At 40.7% G+C, this 27512-nt stretch overlaps 1 protein-coding gene and 1 long non-coding RNA gene across 2 annotated transcripts in view; one reads left to right on the top strand and one right to left on the bottom strand.

Annotated features, from left to right (window-relative positions):
- LOC145934119 (uncharacterized) overlaps positions 1-27512 on the top strand; it is a 135661-nt gene that overhangs the window by 42327 nt on the left and 65822 nt on the right. Inside the window, exons 6-7 of the long non-coding RNA XR_014424995.1 lie at positions 18883-19079; positions 19189-19227. This is a non-coding gene — a long non-coding RNA (uncharacterized LOC145934119). The remainder of the gene's footprint in view (positions 1-18882; positions 19080-19188; positions 19228-27512) is intronic.
- Positions 1-27512, bottom strand: part of LOC145934338 (MAP/microtubule affinity-regulating kinase 3-like) — a 223499-nt gene that overhangs the window by 160675 nt on the left and 35312 nt on the right. The gene's annotated exons all lie outside the window — the stretch shown is intronic.

Here is a 27512-nt window from a genome sequence, read left to right as displayed (position 1 = left end):
GATCAACGGCCGATCGACTAATTGCCGGTAATGCCGAGTGACAGAATCAAAAGTCATTTGTGCCGCGTATATATCGCCTACGTGCATCGTGTTTACTCGCGCGCGCGAGCAAAATGCGGCAATATAGATGGGAGGGAGGCTGGTGGGTGGTTCCTCTGAATCGAGATTATGAAATTATGACTGCGCATATATCACTCGCCCGTTTGTGCACGCTCGTTTTCCTCGCGCCCGAAGGTCCCGGGAGTCACGCAAAACGCGTATTTGAGCGCGCGATTTATGCACCGACGTTTTGCGGATTCTTTTCGATACTTGAGATTTTTCAGCCGATCCCTAATTTGTATGATTCTTTTTTTATTTTTTCTTTGCCGTCTTAACGCCTAACGAGCGGGTGCGCCAACTGCGGTTAATCCTCGTTCCATAATCAGCGCGCTCAACTTTCTTCCTCTACTTGACGAGGAACATATATCTTGAGAAAATCTCTGCTATATAAATAATGAAATATGCGACAAATAGGCATAGCTTGTTCGATGCTATAGGATAATATCGGATTAATAGAAATATGTCTATAGTCATAATTTAGAGAGATAATCTATCGCTTATTCGTAATAACGCGATACTTAATGTGTGTGAGATATAATCTTTTATATTTATAGATCTGTCGGTTTTATCTTTATTTTTTGCATTTAAAGTGAAAGAGGGATATATATCAAGCAACGCAATAGTGTCACAATGTCAAGTATGTAAGAAGCAAATAATAATTCGATTGTGTTCGCGTTGAATTATCTGGAATTCCTATGTTAAACGTGCTGTCAATTAAAATATCTTTAGAATTGAAATCAATAATAAAAAATCTAACATTTTTCTTAATAAACTTTATGTCTTGTGCGACCTAAGCACGCCAAGTCTTTATAATTTGCTTTATATTAAGTTCGTTTTATGCAACTTAGAATTTGCAAGAGAAATTTTCTTTCAAATTATACAAACTATTCTATTAAATCTATTGTACGGATTAATGGAATTTTAAGTCACGATTAACATCAGCTAACAACGACTAATTGTATTAATCTCATTTTTTTAAAGTAGCTAATTTTTGAACAGTGTTTAATATTTTTTATTTTTTTTATACTTTTTTACTTATATGAATATTTTTTACCTACTTGGCATGTGTGTATTTTTTTACAGAGATTTTTTTTTTTTATTTTATATGGGACATATATTTGAATTTTAAAGAATTTCAAGATATACAAAGTATAGAATGCACAACAAAATGAACAATAAATCCATCATCGAAAATTGAGCTCGCGAATTATATTGGTTTCGGTTCCCGGTATAAAGCAACCGATGACTGGCGTAAACACGATTCCACTCCCGGTCGAAAATTCGGCGAGCTGTCTCGAAAGCTCCATCGACACGGTTGATCACTCCTGGATAACTCGCGCCACTCGAACCGGTTCCTGGGCAGCACGCGGTCGACCGCAGTAATTCTCTCGTTTAAATCAAACTTCGTCAGATTACAGTCGGTCGGCCACGATTAGACGGAAATCGCAGAATATCGGATTACGCGATAGCCTCTCGTACCGCTAATAAGCGGCGGCTTCTCTGCAAGAGCATCATAGAGCACGCGGCATTTCGAGTCTCTCGATCTCGCGTGACGTCAGCCCCGAGCGAGCAATTAACTTAATTATTTCCCGTCCCGAATCCATCATCTTTCTCGCGGTGGGAATTTACGAAATTGATTTTGCTTTCTCTTTTTTATTTCGAAAAATTTGACCGGATGCAAATCAGTCGGCGCCAGGGCGGCTCACGTTCTTGCGCATGAATGATACGTCTTGGACCGCGATATATATTTTATAACGCGCGTTGCGTGCTCTCAGCACATTTGTTTTGCAAGAGCTATTAGAATATAGGGTTGGGCATGTCGAATCGAATGAATCTGGAGTTGAATCGTTGCCATTCCCGCACGCGTTCGACACCCCGAAATCTTTTATGGTATGATTTAACCATATCATTTTCATCGCGATGATCGATGGCGATACGTCGGGCTTATCGATCCTCAAATCATTAACTCTCTCGTGCAATGAAGATATATGAAGAATTATGAGTCTTAGAAATATTTATAGTATATTACTATTCCTGTGTGTGTGTGTGTGAAGAAAATCTCGATGCGAAGCTTAAATATGGAATTATTTAATATGGAAAATTAAATATTTTACGATAAACTTCAAGAAAACATGTACATAAATGTGTAAATTAAGTTTTATATTATTTTTATTTTCAGTACGTTGATAATTAATAAACTTAAAATCAAAATTAAAATCAATTTCTTTCAAAGGAAAGCTTAGTTCCCTGAATAGTAAATAATTAATAAATGCTGTAACTGCGCGTTCGTGATTTTTATATGAAGCAAAAAAATATAAGGTTTAATAGATTCTCTACGATACGGAGATACGTTCGCTGATAGTGAATTCGAAAATTCTTGCCTCATCGGATGTCAGTCGGATGTTCCGTTACTCCTTTATCTCTTCGGCGAGAGAGGGTATACACCGAGGAGCGCTTAGCATTCTTTGCGCGCAAAGCTAACAAATTGTCAGCGGCACTTAACGTGTCAAGTCGGGACATCCAGCCGTGCTGTGTAAGCGGTGTGTTGTCGCCGCGTAAATGTAAAATAGCCTAAGGTCGAAGTAATCGAGAAACCGGTCCGCTAAATTTCCGTGTCGTTTCATGGGGATCAGGCGAACCAGCGGCAAACGCACCCTCGCTCAGTTCTACCCCCCGGTTCTCATTTCCCCCTCGAAAGCGCGCCACGGGAGCGAAACTTATCGATCGCGTGTGTCGCCGCGTGTAACCCTTCTTCTTCTCTCCTACCTTCCACCTTCCGCAGGCTCGCCGCTGATATCCACTCGTTCGTCATACGATCCTCTTGACTCTCACTGCTTGTCACCGTACTCACCATTTTACACGCGATAAAGCCTCTTTACGTGTTCTCTCGAGACGGACCGGCAGAGCGAGCGGGCGGCAAAAGGGGAAAAAAGGGGGGAAGAAAGAAAGCGAGATGAGGTACGACAAAGTGAAGAGAAGGAACAACAGGCGTCAACTAGCTACCTATCGCATGACGCATTAATAAGTCGCGCGAGAAGCTCGAGGTCTCCTCCATGAAAGAGAGACGGCGATCGAAATGGCTCGTGAAAGCACTCTCTTGGCGCAATCGGTCGAAATATTTTCGAGAGAAGTCTCATAAAAATTCGAGATATCGCTTATAAGTGTCTTTGGACGCTCGCAGCTCTCGTCCATCGGGACGGGAGCATCGCAACGCTCGAGTGCCCTCGTTGAACTCCACAAAAGGTCCATTCCGGGCGTTCCGAGCTTTACGACTGGCTGAAAACGAGAGGGGAATCGCTCTTTCTCGTCAGGCGAGAGACCAGAGAGTATACGCGCCGACACCGATATTTATCGGCTCTCTGTGGTCGTATATTAAAATATATTCTGGATAATGCCACATCGTAGAGATATATACGCTCGTTCGCGAGTGAGAGTACGAGAGTGCAACGAGAAGCGGGAGTCGCGAATGGATCATCTGTGGTTGCCAGGCGACCACAATATTTATGCGCGACGCAACATTTATACATATAATTTTACATAATGCGATTTGTCGCAATCATAAAGCGATGCATTTCACGACGGACCTGCGCCGTTTATATGAATGTCCTCCAAGTATTGCGATTTATTTCGGTTACTTTACCTTTCGAGTTTCGAAGACAATTTTTCGAGTAAGAAAAAATCGCGTATATATAACTTAATTTCATTAGAAATATCTAATTTGTCAAAATTTTTTTTGCCAGCATCTCGACTATATTTTTCAATAAGAGATTAAAACATCATTCTTAAATTATCCGTTTGCCCGTTACGTCTCGAAGAAATAGCGAACGCACCTCTCTCGCAATCCTTTCATAATCTTGCCATTAAATTCCCATTAGCATAGGACTCCTTTTCCACGATTCATTGTTCATACGACTGATCTCATAATTCTCGACGCTCGTCCTCATACTCACGTGGCACACGTGTCACTTAAGAAAAACGACCGTCACTCATCTTCGATGACAGCTTCCGAGATACGAGCTCAATAATTTTCATAAATCAAGGAGAAGGGAGAATAAAGACATCGATGATGTACGCGCGGATTCCGCGAAAAACATTGTCTCTTTCTCTCTTTCCCTCTTTTTTTCCCCTCTCTCTCTTTATCTCGGCGCCTGTCCGTCGTCGCTCAAGATCATTCGGCGTTGTTCTGCCGATCACCGGTTGCCACAGCACGAACACAATGAGGGTTCGACTCATAACGTCGTTCAGGGTCGCGGCATCTCTCACTCACGAAGGGTGTGCAAGGCCGCGTACGCGAGATATGTACGTATCATATCCTATACGCGCCCATTGGTAGCCGCAATCCGGCCGATATATTTCTCGCAAGGAGATCACTCGATTACCGCGATCCCTCGGAATTGCGAATTACGTGTGTGTGCGGCTACGGCTTCTGCGTACGTAATGACTGCCATTACGTGTACCGCATTCGCGTTACCGAACGCACCGCAGTCGAAACATATTCGATTACGCTACCAAGGACGCGCAGTGCGTTTGTCTACCTACCTACCTACCTACCTACCTACCTACCTACCTACGGTTGTCGGTGGCGATCGATGTTGCTTCACGGGCGTGAAATGACGTAAAATGACTTTTTCGTTCAAATTGATATTAAGGCTTGATGCGCCACAACATGCAAACGTCGCGCGCTTTGTAATTATATCGATGTATATCTATCTACACAATGGTTACCATTTTTTTCAATTACATTTCTCGCATGCGCGCAAAAAATTGTGCAAAATTGTGATGAAGCGAGGGAACTTCTGGAGATATTTTATATAAAGATCTAACTCTATATATACATATATATATATATATATATATATATGTATAATAATGCGCGTTCGCTTTTAAAAGGATTGCGTGCTGTTAAATAGCACGTCGAGCCAGCCCGTTATGATCTATATTACGAGATGGGATATTAGATATCCGCGAAGTCAGTAACCTGCGGTTTGTATCGTGTCATTTTTCAAGACGCACCGACGCTTTAAGAACGAACAGGAGAATCTTCGGGAGAGAACCCCGCTCACGCCCCGGCGAAATATTAAAGCCGCCCCGTTGCTGACCCCTGCCGTGATCCCCCGCTTCATAGAGAGATATTGGACATCTCTGGTGGTCCAGAAGAAATGTAGCCCGATGCAATGTACCACGATGATGGCAACGAGTGCTTGAGTGAGATACTCGTACCGATATCGTATCGATAAAACTCTCAGCGCCTGTTCTTTTCCTCTTTTTTTTCTTCTTTCATTTTCCTCACGCGGCGGGGATAACAATATCGGCCATGATAACCGAGATGTCTTAAAATTTCCAAAACTATCGCGAATAGAGATAAACAAATAAATACATAGAGTTCTAAATTTTTGCAGATATCACATATCAAGTAAAATAAAAACAAAATTTAGAAATTAATAATTAGAAAATCATTTATCACGGAGAATCAAAACGATGAGAATACAACAGGTTTCCGTGCAATTTATATTAAGAAAAAAATGACAAAGAGCCTCGAATCAGAGAGAAAGTATGCTAGATATTTTTGCAATATCTTATATAACGCCTTCAGGATTTTCAAGAAGCTCTTTCAAGCAAATGAAATGGTGATAAAATATCAATATATTTTAGAAATACTTTACGAGAGCGCAATGTGTCGGTGGTCATCATGTAAATGCGTCCGGAGTGAAAGCGAGCTCCGGAGGGTTTGATCGAAGGGGAAGCTGGTCGAATGTGCTTAGGTCGCAATTACACTCGCAGCTCTAAATGTACACTTCGCGGCGAGAGGGAACGGCGGGACAGATTCGCTCGTACAAATATGGCATCGACAGAGAGGAGAAGAGGGAAGAGGGTGACCGACAGTACAAGAGGGTGCAAATATCGAGCGGACGAGCTCCTCCATCCGCTTCCAGTGATGCATGACGCAATGTTACTGACCCTATATACGCCCACTGAAACAACCCTATTCCCTCGATTCCTCCTTCGCTACCTCCGCCTTGTCGTTCCACCGCGCCGTTCCCGAGGACCTCGCCGATCTCTCGCCGAGACCCGCCCTCGGTTATTTATTTCCATTTATTTCGACCATCGAATCCCGCACTTATATCCTTCGGCCTCGTCGCGCCCTCTTACGAAGCAGCGGACCTCGCAGTATATTTTATTACCGCTCAAAATGATTTCGCATCGCCGCCGAGCAAGCTTCTCGACAACGTGTACGTTGTGTACGTAGACTGGATACACGCGATCATAATCGAATGCATTGGAAGATAATTCGTAATTTCAAGTAAGTTACACGAGCCGTTAAATCTGAGTGGTATAAATCAGATTTTTCTTTCCTGAGATGAGGAATTATGTAAAAGTGTATCTATCAAAACAGTACAAATATTCGAAAATGTTTCAGAAAAGTCGGAAAGAGAGATATTCTTTGTGAGAGAAAGATAACATCCGAAATATATTTACGTTGTTTGAATATCCTAAAAAAATATTTACTCAGAAAAAAATTCTTAAATCATATATAAAGCTATAATATATAATAATATATACGTCAAGATTTTTATGTTAACAAATATTAGAAGCTAACATGTTGACAGTTAGAATAAACTAACGAGTCAGCTGCCAAGGTAAATTGTCGCTCTCTCGTCATTATTATTCTCGCTATAATTTATGATTAATAGGCCATCTCAGTAGAACGGAAAGCCCGCTCTCTCCCGACGAGGAATTTTCGCTAACGAAATAATCCAACATCGGCAGAAGGCGGGGAAAGCCGGCTCTCTCGTACGTCTTAATTGGCTTCTCACGTTCACGTTCGATCATGTTTTCGCTGTTCCGAACCCTTCCGCGTCGCGGATCTAATTAACGAATTGCATTAGTGCATCGGGGAAACCGGGGGAAAGCCAAACATTATATTCTACGAGAACGGTAAACAACCCTTTCGCGAGAGGGAAGAAAGTGACGGACACGAGCGTACAGAGGCTCCTCGTTTGTGAGCATGCGATTCAGAGGTTGAGGTTCGACATTATTTATTTAGGCTCGCAATCGGCTCGCCCAGGCGTTGCTCATAATTTCCGCTCGTCCGAAGTATACCGAAACGCGAAGAAAAACTATCCCCGAATCTTTCTGCACCGTTGTTGTCCGAGAAAAGAACCACGGTGTGTTTTTTCAGATCTCGTGTGTTGCAACCGCGGTTTAAAAATTGCAGCACGTGGTGCAAACGTGTTTGCTTCCAGCTGATCGAGGAAAATAATCTTTTTGCTATTCCTTTTCGTTTACGAAGAGCGCGCAGTTTACGAATTTACGCACATATATATGTCAAAATCTATCTCAAATAATAAATATATAAATATATATATCTCTATATATTTTTTTTCTCATTTCGTTTAATCTAATCGAATATAATTACGCACGTCAAGCAAAGTTATATTATTCTTTGATAATAAAATATTAAAAATTACAACGCATGCATAAAAATTATTATTGCAATACATGCATATAAATATATTAATTAATTATGCAATACATAAAAATTAAATATTCAAATCTTCAACAAAAAATAGAATTTTCTACAAGAATCTTTCGATCAATATATCTGCGTTTTTAAGGTTCTTGCGGTCGGTGATCGAGTTAATGGAAAGGATAAAAAGCGCAGGTATTTTGATCAAAAGATTCTTGTTCTATATCGTTTAAATTTTCCAGAAGCAAATCCGACATTAGAGTTTACATTTATAGGTGTGTACATTTCGCCTACACACGTCTAAACTTACACGTCAACACCTATGTCTATACATTTTATCGATGGTTATCTCAAAGAGCAGACCGGATTTCTGAGCGAGCAAATGTAAGTACCACGCAATGTTGAGGCTAAATGGGATCAAAAGTACTGCTCGGATGCGGAGGCTGCGTAGATCGACCGGTGGGGTCGGTGAGAGTGCCCTAGATTTTCCCTTGTTTTCGAATGCGTGGTGCGGATAGCGGTCGTAAGTTAGGGGGCTTGTATAACTACCCGCTATACGCCCTCGCCGTTGCGCATAAAATATTTCGACGCTTTAATGGCTAATAGCTTTTAATGGAACCTCTCCCGGGCGTGTATTTCGTGACTGCGGAAGCCTCGATAGAGGGACTCGGGAGAAGAGCCGCGGTCAAAGGAGACGAAAGCGTATCATCCGGAGCTTTCTGCCTCCTGGCCTCTTTACGACTCACGGAAGTTCTTCGGCCGATGATTAAGGGATTGGCCAAGTTTAATAATATTATTCGAAACTCAAATAATATTGTTTGATTAATTCAAAATTTTGGAAATTGACAAAGAGATCGGTTATTAAATATCTTTTTTTTTTTATTATATGCTTTTATGAATTTATAATAATATTTATATTTTAACAAGTTTGTTATAATTATAATATTGTATATACATATATGAGTCACTATTTGTCTTTCTCTCTCACTTAAGATTGTATAGTTATATGGACAAATACAAAAATGCTTATGCTAACGTTAAATCCACAAGGATGCAACTAGTTCTCCTTAAAGTTCTAATCAAGAAATATACACGCTAACTGCTATCTCTAAAGTAAGTTAACCATGCAATTATCGTTGCAACTGCATCTGGATATTAACGTAGAAAGAAGGGAAACACTTCTCGTGGGAAACTGCACGTTTCGTTCGACCTGTGGCAGCTTTTCCAGACTGTAACGCTCGAGAGATCTCTAGAGCCGATTTATCTCGGTTTCGTGGATTACGTGACGCATCACAAAATCCCGACGACGACGAATAAAATTGAATATGCAAGTAAATTGGCGAACGTTTAATGTTTTTCTCAATTTCGCCCGCGCCGCCGGCGAAAAAATTGAAAGTAGGTCTTCCGTATCGAATCGGCGGATTAAATCGCTGAATTAGCATTTCTTAATTAAGACCGACGGTTTACGGCCCGGCTATAATGAGCGGCACCTAACGAGCGAGTCTCCTCAACAACGCGACGCTGCTGCATTCACGAATCCGTGAGCGGCTGCTTCGTAAAAGCAACGCGAGGTCACGTATAACGCCCGAATACGGTTTCCGGAAAGACGAAACGATCCTTTCTCGCGTGAAGGGTCACCGACCATAGAATTAGTTCCTCGCATTTAGCCGAATATATATATACGATGGCATAACGACGGGGGAGGTCGTATAGTCGCGTCGACATCACACGGCGATTCATAATATATGTCCCACAATTCATTCGGAGTTTTTGTTCTTCGATCTGTCGTTAAAAAAGAGAAATACGAGCGCGCGCGACAAGGATTCCTCGATATTAATAATTAATTTTTATCGTCATGTCTATTCGATAACAGCTAAACGTCAATCAATTTTATCCGTTCGCGATAAGTTCAATCGATATACATATATACAGCTGACAGGAGGAAATTATACAGCAAAAACTCGCCCCTCTGCAGACATTTACTAATAGCTATCTTTCTGATAATAATTCAATATGCGCTATATATTTAACGACATAAGCGAAAATACGCGTAGTATCCCTGCAATTTCCAGCGCGTTGGATTTTTCGAAATGATCTGACTCAGACAATCATGAAATATTGTTGCGGCAGGAATTTGTCTTGGAGCAGAGCTTGGTATTCGGGCAACCAGCCGGGGGTCGGAGACAAATCACCGACAATAACGCCGATGGCCGCCAACGACATTATTTTAGTATTTCTGATTCGGCCAAGTAAGAGGGGGTGTCAGCCCCTTTCGCCGACGGCAGCAAAATCATATTACAATCAATATGAAATTCCGGTCGAATACGCGCCACTTCTTTCGCGATTCACCCTCCCTATATTCTTCTTCATCTAATAAATTAATTCGTTCGATCGGTCATTCGGACCAATCATGTCATCTTTGGTATCGACAAATATTAGACGAAAACTAGTTGAAATCGATTAGTATGATTTAGGTAAATTCAGATACGATAAAAGACAACGTATGAAAGACAAATTTCAAAAGCAAATGATCCGCAAATAAACATATGTATTCTAAAGTTTGTCGTTGTTAAATTGAGAAAATACAAAAAGGATGCAGGGAAAGAGATGTAACTGTCGGAGATTTTCTGGGAAATTTCGTCGGTACATATCGAATCGGTGTGTGCATGGATCTCGGGATTTTTAGTATCCGAGAATATATTTGACGCATCCTGAGGAGATTAGAGGCGCGCAAACGTGTTTACCCGCGCTGCCCCCTTGGGTCACGCGCGAGCGCATGTGTGTCATTCCGACATACACATTGTATGTACAAAGAGGCTGGCACGTAATGTCAATATTAAACTAGGACCTCGATCTTCCCCGCGATACGCGGTCAGTACCTTTAATCTTTCGTCGAATCCCTCGGCACACACACGGCCGCGGCATAAATCTCGGGATCTCTTCCTCTATAAATTAATTTTAATGGTCTAATAGCATCCCTCTGTGTTGAATCTTTTCATTCGTATCTATATTGCCTGTCGAAAATACCGAGGAGGATATTTTAAATATTTCTCTCGATGATTCATCAAAACGCGCACTCGTTTCTAGCGAAACGATTCGTTTGGATAATCGATATAACCGATATCTCCGAAACGTTATCGCTAACCGTAGACGCGGTGTCCGATTCGATCGAAAGACGCAGAATCGAACGCATGATCGGCTCTTAACTCACGAGGACCAGACAATTTCGTCGGGGCTTATCGGGAAATCGTGGCACGTGCCGGCGCGATAATTTCGGCGGCACGCCGCGGCTTTGGCGAACGGAACAGAACGGCGATTTCGTCCAAGCGCTTTTGGCGGGACGAGAGAAAGAGAGAGAGTGTGTCGATCGAAGCTACGCGTAGGAGAGCATCTACGTGAACCGTGTGCGAAAACGGGGCTTACTGGATGGTATTTGCGGACGACGAGATTATTGAATTTATGGGGGAAAAAGAGAAAAATTTTTACGAATCGAGAGAAAGAGAAAAGCACGAAGAGATATATACATATTCCTCTCCTCCCCCCGCGAGAGAAACGGAAATCGCGAGGAAAAGCGCGAAACGACTTGCGCGTTTATACGATTCTGTGTTGTGTGTCTGTGTCTGTATCCGGCCGTATCTCTCCGCCGTGATGTTTGCCGGAGATTTACCGTAAGCATGTGCAATCCCATAAATCTCGCTCTCCTACGGCGACATTGTCGTGGCGGTCGCCGCGATCATCACGATTTACCGTGACGACTATGGGATATAACGATATATATTGGGGGTTACGGCGAATTTCGAGAGACCGATAGCGCGCGCGTATAATGATTACCCCCCGATTGACTGTTACGTTACATCAGCCCCCTGGGATTGCCGCGCAACTTGAAAGCAATTGCGTATACGAGATACCAGGCCGCTATCGTTGTTTCTCATACAGATACACAATCTTGATAAAAAGCTTGACACTCTTTCGTTTATATATAATAACTGTACACAATTTTATAACATTTAAGTGTGTCGTTAAACTGAAAAATATTTTCTGTCTCAAACATTTCTTTTTAAAACGTAGTTTATTATGATATACAGTGTATATTCCCTTATTTTTACCGTATATTTATATCAATAACGATAAACAAGATAAAACAAATTCAGGAAAAAAAGATATAGGCTAAAGATTAGAAACTACTGTCAGCATAAAGAAAACACTATCAGCAAATTAATCAGCGCTGATAGATCATTCGAGTACACTCTTTCTCAGAGTAAGCAATAATGATGAGGCACTCTCTATATATGCGTCATGTGTACATTTCGATAAAAATAATTCCTTCTCTCGTTGGACTCGATTGCACGGCTTTCTAACGATAGGGAGACGGTAAACGCGCTTCGGCGATGAAGTGCGATATACACGTGTGTCACGTAGGCTATTACAGCGACGTATTGTCGGGCAGGAAGAGAGGAAGAGAGAAAGAGAAAGAGAGGGTCGGTTACCGACCTTGCCTTATCGCGCGGCTTTGTAACTCGTGACTATCGGGAAAGCAGTAAAACTTTATCGCAACGTCAATTTCAACGCGCGGACGCGGACGTACAATATACGTAAGTATACGTGTACGTGCGACGCGCTTACCAATCGCCGTGGAATGCACCCGCGGTTACGCATTGCACTTACCCTGTCGCAGTATGGAGGGTCACTCTCTCGTAGTGACCTCGATCGCCGACAGTCAGACCAAAAATCCTTTCGAAGCGATCGGGAGTCATAGGTAATTGAGATGCCAAGCGGATAAATGTCATTGCGTTATTAATGATTCCCTTGTAACAATCGCGTATTTTAAATAGGTACGAGATTGGAACGTATAGATCTCTTGAATAAATTAAATTTATTTATTGCGAATTATATATTTTACAGCAAATAATTATAAGTAAAATTCGAATTAGTGATTTGATATTATTAGAAAAATAATGATTAAAAAATATTAAGATCTCTATTAGATGTTTAATATATAAAAATATATATATATCTATAAGAAATGACGTTAAATAAATTAATTTTATTTATTACAAATTATTTTAAAGGAAATAAAACACTAAGTGAAAAAAAATGATTAAAACATATCTATTCCACGTTTAATATAGAAAAATATATATCTATTAAAAATAATTGCGCAGAAATGTGACGTTGAAGTACAGTTGAAGTAAAATTATTCACGTCACGAGATTTGCAGTTATAATGAGAGGCAAATTCGCTCTCACCCGTAATATTTTCCCGTCTAAAATGGAGAGATGCAAACGTATAGCTGTTTTTTGGAAGCGAGCCGGATACTCCAAACGCGGCTGTATATGGGTGTAAGCACGAGTATCGGCCATAAGATTTGATTTACGTAACGACGAAGGTGTCGAACGTACTTTCAGCGCCTATTGTTAGAGCATCGTAGGACGTTCCGCCATCGATCGTATCTCGTAAGCGCGGTTAAGCAATGACCTATCACGATGAAGGCATTCTCAAAGATCACGCGAAGCTCGAAAAAAAATTAAAAATATCGTACGCACGGTCTTTCTTGAATATAGAATGACTCTGCGATGATCCCTTGGGCGACTATATTGAAGGATTTAATTTCGTGTAGAGATCTGTGTGTAAAATTAACTTATTATGCAACTATTATCTAGTTTTTAATCTCTCCCAAAAATATATTAGAAGAAAAAGCTTTTTTCGGAAGCTCTTAAAAAATAGTCTGTCGCGCGTCTTTTTCACATATTTTAGTATCAGACAACCTGAGGTTTCTTCTTCTTTAGTTTCGCCATGTTTCGCGAGGCAGAGTTGCGATACGCATGATGCTACAATTTAAATAAGAGAAGGAAACGGGCATTGCTGTTTATGTTTTTACGCTAATCTTAACACGAAGCTGCGGTACCGCTATATGGAGCCGTTTCTTCATGGTAGGCAAAACACATTTTAACCTTCGCGATATAAACGTCTATCTGACCGCGCGTCTCTACGCATCAAAACGCGATCGAGCGTATATATATACAATACATGCGCGAGAGGAGAGGACTGCGAGAAACCCGTCTTTAAGGGCCGTATCGGTGCGTGAAATGCAAAGGTATACCGAACGCGTTTATGACTATCGGTAGTATCGGGAGAATAACGTTGCATAAAATATGATTTAGAGACCTTTGACCCTACGCTCTCGTAATGGCGCGACGGCTCGGGGAATCGGTTCGAGAGAGCGTGTAGTATAAACACGCATGTCGATTTGCGTATTCGCACCTGCGATAAAACACCGAGTGGCCTGTACGTGTGCGAAGGAGTGTACGTGGTCGACCAAGTGCCTATCGATCTTTCTACACGTTTCCCCGATAGCTATTCTACGTATGTATTGTATATACACGATCGTCCTTCTCGGTCTTCTCGGCTAAGAAACCGATGTTGCATCGGGGTAACATCGACGTTTCCTCGCGTCGATATATATGCGAAACTTTCGAACGATACATGAATACGTCGTGCGATAAAATATTAATCCCTTTTATTATTTTCTTTTGTCGCATGTAGACGATTTCTTTCTTAAAAAATTTAGAAACTTTGACGTTCGATTATTCAGTAGACGGTCGAGTCGGTGCCTGAATATATCGCTAAGAATTAAGATTGAAGAGATCGCTCGCGGATGAGGCTTCGCTCCTATTAGTCAACTAACTACGACGACCATTCGCAACAACGGGTGCGTGCATAAAAATCGCCGTGAATTACGGCACGGGTGCCGCACATCAAGTTTAATCGCTGACCCAGTTATTTAGCATTTGCAAGATAGGCGCGGCTCAACATCGCATCAAGATCTCGTACTGTGAGATTCTCTTAAGCCATTGCACGCCTAAAATTGAATTTTCATTCAGATTTTCTTAAAAATATCAGCGTATAACGCTATTTATTTATAGAGAATAAGCTGACGCTCTAGATCAGCTGATCCAGCTAATCCAATTCGAATCTTTCGAATTCAAAAAAATTTAACCACTCGTATTCTATTATGTTTCTCTGAGATTATACTGACTCCCCAATACTTTTTGATGCAAAGACGGATACTTTCCAGACGGACATTATATTCAGGTTGAAAAGAACTGCGAGAATGACAGATAAGATACCTCACCTTTGGTGACAGGCGAAGACGAAAGAAAGGCGGCAATGACTTTGGCGTCTCGTTAAGATTCCGCGATTTGCTTGCAGTCGAGAGTGAAAACGCGACGGCATTAACATACAATCCCCCAGGTTTCCCCATTAGCAATAATTGTTAGTCATACGTGCAATGTATACGCTTTCTTTCTTTTTCGAACTTCTTTCATAGCAGTACCGCGTTCAAGGACTTTGCTTTATGGCCACCGTAATACTCATCCCGCCTTACCGAGAGAGCCACCGGCCTTGGACGGCCGTTTGTATTTCGCATCCTCGATGCGCCTTCGCGAGCTGCATCCGCGACGAATCGACGGGAGAAAGAAACTGCTTTTAAACCGTGACCGACACCCACGCTTTCAGCGATAACAATCCGTTTGCAAATTCCACCGACCCTTCCCGGTAACAAATCGGCCTTACTTAAGCTAAATATCGAATAATGTACTTGCATGACTATATGCCGATGTAAGAAACATCAAGGTAAACACAGCGCGCGATAAGTCGCGGTTGCTCTCGAAGAAGCAAGATATCTGAGAGCAATAAAGCTTTGTCCTACGTCAATGAAACTGTTTAATAGAGCGTGAATATTTAAACGAGCAACTTTGACTTAAAATATGCGTGCCTTTAACTAGGAGACTCAGAGTTTTCGGTATCAATAGGAAAAAATGTATTACATGAAACAGAAGAGATGTATCTCATCGAGAGTGTTTAATTTTCTAGAACATATTATCCAAAGAAATATATTATTCAAAAGAAGCAAAAAATATAAATAAGTTTAAATTTTAAATTTTCCCAAAATATATTTTAGATTTTAGATTTACACTTAGATGATGTAATAGATATATAAATTAATATCTTTTTCTAACAATCATCTAATTTTCTAAAAATGTCGAAAATCTGTATGAGAAATTTCACGCAGATATGAAATTTAAAAGATTAAATCTCTCCGCGACGCATGACTCTATATTCTCAACCGACAAGTGCAGTTAATATCATCGAGATGACCATCATTCCGAAGTCTCGGATACGCTCGGATCGCCGGCGAGAGGCCTTCTAAGCCGATAAAAGGCTTCCTGTGCTAAAATTGTCTAACGATAAGATTTGCAGCGGGATTAACAAGCACAACGAAGCCATTCGTGGGCAGCTCGGAAGGTGCAACGTAAGACCCGGCGCACTGATCGCAGCATCGATTACACGGATCGTAAAACCCTACGAACCGAGGCATGCGCCCCGTAGAGGCTACCGGACTCTTCTCTCTTTCTTTCTCTTTCTCTCGGTAGATTCTATTTCTTCCTAAAATCTCCCGAGAGCTAATAACGCGTCCGATCGACAGCGTTTACCGGTTCGATACGCGCGTACCAGGTACCGCTGTAAAACCGTGCCCCCGATCCTGTTTCTTGACACGCGTGTTAGCGGTCACGGGAAACCGCGCCGCGTAAGCGTATATTTTCCAATCGAAATGCCAACTTTTTACGCGTCAATATTATACGAGCTGCACCGCGAACTGGCCGCGTTTTATTTCCAATATGTGAATGTTGCGCAATCGCTTGATCTTCGAGGTTTCGTGACTACAGAAAGGTAAAAAACACTTCGTGAGATAATTACTGGTTTATCAGAAAATTGTTTATGTATATAAAGATGAAAAGCAAGTCGTGAGATAATTATTAATTTATCAGATTTTTTAAATATACATATATGTATATATATGTAATTTTGCAATCAAAATATTCTTCCGGCGAAGAAACCGCGAACGGAAATGTAAAAGTGGATGGAGATGTTTCGAGTGTTGGAAAGCGTTCGACAGGCTCGTTGATGCAGGCGTTTGAGAAATTAAAGAAAAAAAAAGTTATATTGCATTTCGCGGATGATTCGCAGAGCGATTCGCACAGGCACCGCTCGCATGCATAAATGCACACGCGGTTGCGTGGTATTGTTTAGAGGAGCGACTGGGGTCGGTACACATGGCCTGCCAACCAGATCGCGGGTCTCTGACCTTACCGGGCGTGTAATCGATGCTGCGATCTCTCCTGCCGCGCCGAGGAGGTCTTTATGCCGCCGCTGCAGCATCTCGCGCCCTCGAGACGCTCGGCTTTATTGTGTGTTTGATGATGCTACCGCCACAGGATATTTATCCCGCGCGTTCCGCGGATACGGGAGATGCCTTTGGCAGCAGCTCGCCTCGAAAGAGAGACAGATAGAGGGAGAGAGAGAAAGAAAAACTAAAGGACGAATCTCTCGCGCGCGAGATGAACATCTTCAGTAATCTCGATCGGTGCCGGCTATAATAGACAGAAACACGAACGAAGTGTGACTAGCATTTCGTGATGCAGCAACAACGCGTCGAGAGGATGTTATTAACCAGATTTTAAGCAAAAAAATCGAAACCGACACACGCGACGAGGATATCAGCTGTTTCTCGGGGCGTCTTGACTTATCGTCTTTTTCTATATAAGCCGCGCTTATGGAGCATTAAATATTCTTTTTAATTAGTTGACCGAATCTTTATAGAGCCGCGCAAGAGAAATCGGTAATAAATCTGAATCATTAATGCAAATGAAGACTCGGCTACACGTTTAAATTCTCGCTGTCATACTAATCGTTTTCACTCTCTTTTTATTACTTTGATTTTTGCTGTATGAAAGTAATCTGAGACATGATTTCTAACATTAAGACTTTCAATAGGATTTGTAGAAATAAAAGAGAAATATAAGATGTTTTAATTGTATCTATATATATTTGATTGCCCATTAATCGCCATTCTTCGGTTTTATGTTAAAAAAATGATATCTTATAAAAAATAATATAAAGTTTGTTTAAACTCGATTAATATTTTTTCACAGTAATTAGTTGATTAAAGCATTAATTTGCTAATTAAATTTTAAATTAATATGTTAAAAAATTAAAATATAGTAATATATTGTATATAATATGTTATAATATCTTATTCTCGATTAATATTTTTTGACAGAAATCAGCTGATAACTGTCAAAAATATTAATCGAGTTTAAAGTATTATAATATATTATTTAAAACATATTATTATTTTAATTTTTATAACACATTATTATTTTAAAAATTAATTAGCAAATTAACGCTTTAATCAGCTGATTTCTATCAAAAAATATTAATAAAGCGAAAATTTGCTAATTAAATATTCTAGCTGACATATTTATATTTATATTGCGTATGTTATAATTTGCTAATTAAATTTTAAAATAATAATATGGTAAAAGTTATAAAATAGTAACATAACATAACATAATTAATAATAGAGCTTCAATTAATTTTTTTTCAGTAGTAATATAAGCCATTAATCAGACGTTTATGATTGCTCGGTAGATACACTGTCAAATTATCCAAATTAATTATTTTTTTACAATAAAATCAAGCTTTACAATAATCAAATACACAAGACATCTCGAAAACATTTCTATGAATACGAGAGAGAAAATATTATTGCGGAGAAAGAGACATTCTCTCTCTCTCTCAATGTCTCTTAATCAGCTGATTTTTCTGTAAAAAAATATTAATAAAATTTGCTAATTAAATATTCTAGCTTACCTATTTATATTTATATTGTGTATGTTACAATTTGCTAATTAATTTTTAAAATAATAATATAGTAAAAGTTATAAAATAGTAATACGTTGTAAATAATATGTTATAATACCTTATTCTCGATTAATATTTTTTCTTTCTAAAGCTATATCTCCTTCGAGTTTTAATTAATTATTAATATTAAGTCATGTATATAGTATCGCGCGCGCGCTATTAGCATGAAGTTGCCGATGTTTGTAGCTTCGGCCATTACCGAAACGCCGCGAGTATCAGGCAGTTGGAGCTGCGTCCCGCTGTGATTAATTAGTAAGCATAATCGTTAGAAACGATTTCTAATCTTTGTATTGTAATATTTATCAATCGCATATCATAATTTCAACGTTTCAATATGTAGTCGTAATTGTTCGAAACGCATATTTCGCGAAAAATTCGATGCAAAATTTCTTGCCAACAGAACCCAACTTAACCTGTTTTCGCGAGCGCGAATGTGTTGCGATCCGTGGATATATCTATCGTTAATTCTAGCTTACATATTTATATTGTGCATGTTATAATGCGAAATAATAAGATTATTCTAATATATGTATGTATTTTGTTTGTTACAGGTGGCATTGCGATACACAGTGCGATTCACGCGTCGTGTCGGGAGTGCCGTGTAAAGTGTCGCGCGTCGGGAGTTCCGTGTAAAGTTTCGGGCGATCGTAATTATTCGTGTTTTCGCGAGTTGTGAGTGCTATACCATGGACCAAGAGAGGAGGAGGAGGCCCGGGGAGGCATCGGGCACCAGCGGGGCAACTGTGAGGTATGCAATATAAAAACATTTTTTCTACTAGTTTTTTCTAAACTGCATTGTTTATTAGATATTCGACACACACATATGCACATACATAATTTGAATATTTTGTTTTCAGATCAACGTATGCTGTGTACTACAACTTCGCTACGTATCGGTGAGTGAGAATATATATGTATTGCGTATATCGAATTCATTTTATTAAAATTAAAGAGATTTCTATCGAAGCGGAAGCTATTTTTAGCGTATCATTCGGCGTATTTCCGATCCGCACACACGCGGGGTCATTACACTGCGATCGAAGTCCGCATCACGAATTCCGATCGTGGAAATCGTAGATTCGCAAATAGCTTTGCGAGATTCCGCCGAGGCGACCCGCCGTCATTCTGTTCCCACGAAGCCGGCGCGCAATTACGGTATCATTAAGCAGGGTAATTTTAAACGTCCAAGTTCAACAGGCGATACAGAGTACCAAGTAAATCGAGCTTTTCCTCTGCCCTTCGACTTTGCTCTGCGGAACTCGTGATATGTACACACCCAGTTACGACGTCTCGAAACCCACGAATTACGCGAACCTAAATTAAGCCTTTATGTACTTTTATTCTTTATTACAATCGATTAAGTTCACCGATGACGCGTCGCACTACTTCGGCTGGCTACTTCTCAAAATATCTTTTATTTATTTTTTCCGAGACATGTCTCATTTATTTATTCGTCTGAACATTTATTCTTCTGAGAGATCTTGCTAAAGTATAAGATATTTTTATTAAATCATGTAATACAAAATTATTGTAATTTTATCAGATTATTTTGAATCTAATATGATCTTGTGAAAAAAAATTGTAATAATCATGAGCGTTTCTTGAATATTTAAAAAAATATTGAAGCAAGAGTTTTATGTTAAACTTTTATTAAAGATACAATTTTTCAGAAGAATACATGTACCTTGTGATCGGCGATATTGACGTCCGCAAATATCACGCACGGTGACCGATGCCGCTCATAAAGTCATTACCGCGATCGAGACCCCAGGCCCTTGACACGAGTCAAGAGCCAGCTCTCTCCGTCCGTGCATGTTGTTAAATACCGGAGTTGACATCGTTTAACCCGTCTTTCCGCTGTCTCCCCAATCGCCAGTCGACGAGACGAACGATGGACCGCATTCAGATCCGTTCGTCCTTCTCGATCGATACAATTTTTTTTTTTATAAGAGACTTTATGTAAAATATATAATATCTTATGTAATGAAACAGTCATTTAAACTCTACAAACACGAAAAATAAAATTAAGAAAAATGGCAACAAAGTTATCGGAATAATTAAACTCAAAAATTTTACAACACAGTTCTAAACTGTAAGAGTGAACAATTTATTGATTTTTTACATTAAAATTTATATCAAAATTTTATAGAAATGAATATCAAAGTTAACTAAATGCCATATTTTATTCTTCGTGTAATTTTAAAGAAATGTCACATTTACAAAAATTAACTTGACACACGATTGCGATGGCATCTAATCTCATCACAGAATCAATTATATTAAGCAATTATTATAGAGAGAATCGACAGCTGAAAATATATCTGATAGAACACTCTATAAAAAGGAATCACAGAGATATAATTAAACTTTTCTCGGATTATCAATCTCGATTCTTATAATTCGCACAGTGTGTCTAGAATTTTTATAACTCCGAATGTGCAAACTCTCTCTGTATTCTCTCAAAGCCACTCTCAAGTGTTTTTACACCGGGCAAAGGCGTTTAGTCCAATTACTGTCTTTCGGTGCCCGCGCCGTCCGTCTCTCACGCGCTTCGCTTCGCGTTAACTCGACCGCTTCTCCTCCACGGGTCAACGAACACACCCAAGGGAGACGAGCGACGGCATAAATGCACGGTATTCGAGTAATAAACTCGAGGACGAAAACCATCTTTAAGAGGCCTTGACGGCGGGTAACCACGACGCCGAGATAACCTCGTGCAGTCCACCGACGAAGGTCTGACCGGAGGCCAATGGTTGGCGGACCGCACCTGTCGCGACCGACGATCAACAATTTTCCCTATTAGCCAACCAACTTCCACGGCTGAGACGCCAGTCACGGCAGCTTGCAAAAGTTACAACAGCTGTGTACACGTTCGCATCCTTTTCGATCTTTCATAAAAAAAAAAGAAAAATGATGGTGTGACGATGGTAAAGTAAAATCAATCGTGGTTAGACAGCCGACACACTTTCTATACGATATATATTATCGTCCATTACTACTTCAATTTTGATACTACCTTAATAACACGCTATATACAAATTGCGAATATCTAAACTATCATAAAGATGTCTGGTAAATTTGAAGCATTTAGTAAAGCAGCGGTCTAATCTATAAAGATTGTAGGGATAGATTGATAGAAAGAGAGAGAAAATTTGTCATAAAATGCAAATTTTCTTGTGGAAGTTGAATGGTCCAGATTCGCGTACTTTCTTCAATTTCCTTGCTGCAAATTATATAGATTATTTATATTTTTGATCCACTTTTTTACATGTTTCGTACTTAGAATAGCCTTCTGATTTCATCTATCGATATAAAGGCGGGCAAAAAAATAAGGAGGCATAGACCCGAAAACGTAGCAATTGCCGCGATCGTTCAGCCAACAGGCGAGTAAGCAAGCAAGCAGGAAGGTCTTGTTTTTAGACGGGCACCGAGGTTGCCCCCTGAACCGGATCGCGGCATTAACCTCCAGCGGCGTTGTATATCGCTCCTCGTCTCCACCTCTTTGCCTCCAACGCTACCATCACGCCTACCTCTCTCTTTCTCTCATTTTCTTTCTCTTATTCTCTCACATTGGTCCGCGCGAACAACATCGTCTTCGTTAAGGCACGGCTCTTTACGTCTGCTCGCGGCATAAGTATACTCGTAAGTTTTCTCACAATTTTCTTGGACTTATTGGATTTGCGGCAGCAACGAAACTGTGCAATGCGACATCGCCTCTGTTCTTTCTAGGTTGCAGTAGAGCCATTTAGAGGTTTTGGTCAATCCTCTACTTTCAACCTTTCGAATTCGCTTGAGTAAATATAGTCGATGAACTTGAAAACAACGTACGAAATTGCGGAAAATATCACAATAGATTTAAATAATAATTGTATATATAAATTGAATTGCGGGTCAGTGAATAGAAAAACGAAAGTTTTCTCATTTCTTATCTTCGAATCTTTATATTGAATATATAGATTGATGATGAATGTAACGTGATGGCTTATTTATTATCGCGAACGAGCCGTAACGCGCGTTAAGGTATCCCTCTTTAACCCTTAACCGAGAGATCGTGAAGGATTCGGACGACCCTATCCATTTTTCACACAACGAACCCTTCCCGACGATCAGGAAACAATTTATGTTTAGCTAGCCTTCGCACCTAGAAATAAATACGCTAAAATATACACGTTTGAAAATATTATGTACATATACTTCGAAGATCATAATCATCCCTCTCTCATGCACGAACATAGCAAATATCGCTCAATTTTCTTAGCATGTTGGATAATTTATGTTAAGTGAACTCGGAGAGAGCGCTTCCAATCTTACGCAGTTTTGCTCGAGGGGCCGAAACGAATACACCGCGATTTTAATTCGACTTAAGAGTGACCGAGAGAGAAAGGGAGAGGGAAAGAGAGAAAAAGCGGAGCAATCTCTCGTGCTTTGCGAAAAGTGTATCGCTGCGGGCTGACCGTGTAGCGTGTCGCTCGCTCGCAGGGGGAAATTACCGCGGCCGGCTACTAACAAGGTTGTACAAGGTGGGACGATACGCTTAAAACGTTATTACGCTCGCGACACGAAAGTACGCTATAGATTACGAGATTTCGTGGAAATAGCCCGCGCGCCACTAGACCGTATTAATTAAACGCTCTTACGACGAGAGATACGACCAAGAATTATAGTTTAGTTAGGAGAGCGAGTTACACAAGAGCGAAGCGGAAGAGCGGAAAGTGGCGAGGAGAGAGGAGAAGGAAGGAGGCGGAAGGACGACGCCAGTTAACCGTGCATTAATCTGGAAAACAAATCTAACCTGCCGCGCGCGGCTGTTTGCTTAGGAGAGATTTGGCAAGGAACCCCCTTCTCCCCCTCTTCCTTGTGCGTGTATACGCATCTATGTGTATTTCGCTCGAATTGTGCGAAAGGTTGAACTCTGTGCGGTTGGATCCCCCTCGTTGGTCCCTTTCACATAGAGACGCCCGCAAATCATTCGGATCTCCTTGCGATTCTAGCCTTCCGAAATTCAACATCGAGTCTCTCCCTTCTCGAGTCCTTTCGTTTCCTCGACGCCGCTCTCACAATTATCGATATTTGCACGTAATCAATTGGAGTGCTAACGAGCGATGTGTCATGTCTCTCTCTCTTCGTCTGACAGGAACGCTTTTCTCTTTGTCTTCTCTTTGTCGCGAAAGATCATTAACACTTTGTCGAGAGCGGTAATGCACGAGAATTGATATGAGAATTATACGGCGCGCTCATCAACGACGTATTAATGATTCATTGAGAATCTCATTGCATTAACGATGATGAGTTTTTTGTCGCGTTAGCTGTCAAGTCGAACGCGTTTTTTTTTTCTAACACTTAATTACGACGCGCTACGGTCGAATAGCAAATATTTTTTCAAGAGAAAAAAACACGTGTCACATGTGTTCAATTTATCGCTTTTTTCTTCTCGCGTTTATTCATAAGTGCTCGCGCTAGATTACTTTCCTTGATATTTATCGCAAAAAAAACGTGTACGACGGAAACAAGAGATCGATCGCGCCGGACGAGCTTCTCAATTTTGTTAATCCCCTGTCGCTCGCGAAACGTTAATTCGTCAGTTAAATAGCACACGCGCGACTGCGTGTACGCATAACGCGCGCGCGGACTATTAGTCACCCTTTTGCCCGAGCAATTACGGCACTTGGTCATAACTCCGTAACGCGCCCGTACACTAGGACTGGGTCAGCCATTAATTAGACATTTTCTTTCTCCGCTTATCCCAGGAGAGAGTGACCCGTGTCGCGGCACGCATTCACGACTTTACCGCGAACACGCGCGCGTGTTTCTACCGCTACCACCGCTAATCGAATTCCTGCTAATTACCGGAACGCGCGTGTAAAGCCTGTGCCGAGAGCGGACAAAACCCGGCCCGCCGTTGTTATATGTTCACCTTCGCCCGATAGAACGATTCATGATGATTCGTGATGATAGCGATTCTTTACGGAGAGCAGCGACCAAATTTATGACACTCTAAGACCCGTTTTATTGTATAATTTTCGTGCGTACCGTTATACAAACCCAAAAAGACACACAAAGGCCAGAGAAAGGTCTCTTCGAACCTCGGAAAACTCGTTCGTTTCTCGTCTTTCGTTACCTTTCGGCGAGTCTAGCACTCTCCGGCGTTTCTTGATAAAATGTTATGCCCGAGAGAGAAACAAAATACATTATTTCACGGAGCGACTTTGCAGCTTTTCACTCGGCGCTTCGCAATCTGCTTTTACGGCTCCTTCCGGCATTCGCTTACAGATGGAATGTAAATTGGAAGAATATACGAAGGAAACAACCGAGCCTTGTGTTAAAGGAATACTTTGGTTTCGAGTATCATTCCAATTCTGTCAAATTATCCAATATAAAAGAAGCTTGAACAAGTAATGTCAATAAGCTGTTTGCTCATTAAAACTCTCTTGAAAAAAAAAGATGATCAATTAAGAAAAATATAGAAATAGCCTGTCTCAATCATATGCGTTATTATCAATTGAACTGAAATAAATTGAAAGAAATCTTAATATTTTATCAAAAAATACAACAATATAAAACTGCAATGCTATTGATCATAAAAAACTTCGTTGATGTTATATAATTAAATTAATTAGCAACTGAAGACGCGGGTCGTAAATTACACAAAGTTTTCGCGATCGCGAGAAACATCGGGATCATTCGTCGAAGATATTTCTCGAAGATGTGATCTCGGGGCTTCATCGGAGGAAGCAGAAAATCGCGAAGGAGAGAAAAAAAAAGATAGGTAGAAAGAGAAACTAAACTGCTCTCGCATGAGAAAGAACGCACCGCGCGGCGGCTACGTGGCTGTAATAGCCATCGCAGAATGGATGGAAGGACATAAGAAGTAGAAATAAGGAAACGAGTAAATTGAGCAATTCCAGGAGTACTCCCCTGGGCGCGGTACGCGCCTGATTGGTCAATATTCATATTTTTATTCTCCTTTTAATACTTATTTCCTCCTGTCTCTCTCTCCCGTAATAGAGCGTAACAGCTTAATGTGCTATAAACGAAAGCGCTGGCCGGTCGGTCGATCGTCGATCAGCTGTTGCGCAGCGCTGACCGGCTTAAGTCCACACACTCGACGAGTCACGGCCGATAAGCCGATTTTAGCGGGACACGCGTGCGTGCGACCGGATACGCAAACTAAAGCGGTCGCCTGACCGCTTCGCGTTGCGTAAGAGCCGCGCAACAGTTTCTAGGATGACAAACGTGGATGAAAATTTCTAGGGTACAGCTGTCTTGACACTTTCATTTTTAACGCGCACGAAAGATGATTAAATTGGCAACGAGTACATTTTTTTACTATTTTTCTCTACGATAAGATTAGCTTCTTTCAATCGTAAGGTAGCTGAAGAACGGAATATGAGAGTAAATTTAAGAAACAGCCTGATAAAAATATTCATAATCTCGAATGGTTGATAAATGTACGACAAGCTCCAGTCTACCGCAAATTGATCGGTGAAACTTGCGAGAGGTTTGCGCGATTTGTCGCTCTCCATCAACGTGTATATGCCGGATAATGCGATGCAGACAGTAGGTAGACACTTACCGGGAATTATACGAACTGCTACATAGACGGCGGGACAGCGCGCGGGTAATTAAATGGATACGCCGATCGGGGCTCCATTAACGAGAGAGCGTTAATTAACCGCGATAGTGTCGAAGTTTCTTGTCGTCGGCGAAGCGAAGCGGAGTTACGCGGTCGCCATGATATTCGTGTAACTAGAGTTAAAGAGTCTGGCGTAAGAACAGGAAATAAGTTAAACTTTCGTCAAACTTTTCCAACGCGGATAACAGGACTGTTTTAGAAATTGTTTTCTTTCAAGAGTTTCAGAGACAGATTGTAATAATCTCTTCTTCCTTCTTGATAAAAACGATTATCTCGAGCGAGGTTCTAAAATAATAAAGTTCAGAAATTTCAACAGGTTCTTAAAAAAAAAAAAAAAAAATATATATATATATAAAATAAAAAAAGATCTTGCTCATCAAAAATAAGTTCCGTAAAGTTCGCCTTCCGTTTTACGCCGTCGTTCTGTAACACAGATGCACATGATGTTCCTTCTTATGGATACGGGAACAGATCTTTTTTCAAGCATTTTCGATTTATCCCTTATTGCGTTCAGATCCTCCACCTCGGATTCTCTCCACCAGTTCGGGTTCAGCTCGAACATTGCGGAACGACGCAGCTCCGGCGAACCGGAGGTCGATCGAGGGGGACGGGAGTTCGCGTCGATGGCGTGGGAGAGAAGGGGCACACACAGGCAATCGGATGCTCGTGATCGTTCGTCGAGAAAAAGACGGGGAGACGGGTTGCGGACGGAAAGAGACGAGAGAATCGCAGGATAAATTCGCACCTCACGTCACCGTCTGACCTCGTGCCGCGGGGCAAACGTCTGCGCGGCTCGGTGCAATGCCACGATGGCCGGTCGGGAGCGCAAATAATCCACAATTGCATCGGGAATGCAGCAGACGTTGACACCGCGCCTCCTCTTTTCGAGGACGAGCCGAAGAACGCGTAAACGAACCTCGAAATCGGACGGCATGGGCGGATGCGCGTTGCGCAACTCTCTTTTCGTTCACCAAGTGTCAATCATTTGCTAAAATGAAAAATTTTATCTATTTATATTTAATCTAGAGAGAATCTCTATAGACAACCGTAAACTTTTACTCTATAAAGATTTACCATAGAATCTGTCAAAGAGAGTAAGAAATATTTTTTTCGCGCATATCTCCCTATTATTTTTCTATTTTTACGCATATTATCTCATTATTTTTTTAATCCAAGTGCGTCAATTCTTAAATTTAAATGTAAAAATTGCCGAGCGTGCGTTATATAATTTTTTTCATAATCTAACAAGTGAAAATGCTCTCTCGTTAGAAAGTTTGATAAATTTAATTTCTTCTGGTCTTCTGTGTAAAAACAAAGACATAAAAACTTGCGCTGTATGAATACTACATTTATCACAGAATTTACGTTTGCGAGAAAAATATTTTTTTATTATTGTTTATTATTCTTTGCAAGCTAAGGCCTAATTCGTAAAACCACAAAAGCTGCCGAACGCAGTATGTCTATATGTCGGCTGAAAATAACTCATGAAACATACATTCGGACTTTTTTCTTAACAAATAAAGACTCAATGCTGAAGAGGTTAAAGAC

This window comes from Prenolepis imparis, unplaced genomic scaffold (assembly GCF_030444845.1).
Source record: "Prenolepis imparis isolate NDT839.2.m4 unplaced genomic scaffold, iyPreImpa1.0 SCAF_3, whole genome shotgun sequence".
Taxonomy (NCBI): domain Eukaryota; kingdom Metazoa; phylum Arthropoda; class Insecta; order Hymenoptera; family Formicidae; genus Prenolepis; species Prenolepis imparis.
This window is presented reverse-complemented; position numbering and strand designations above follow the sequence as displayed.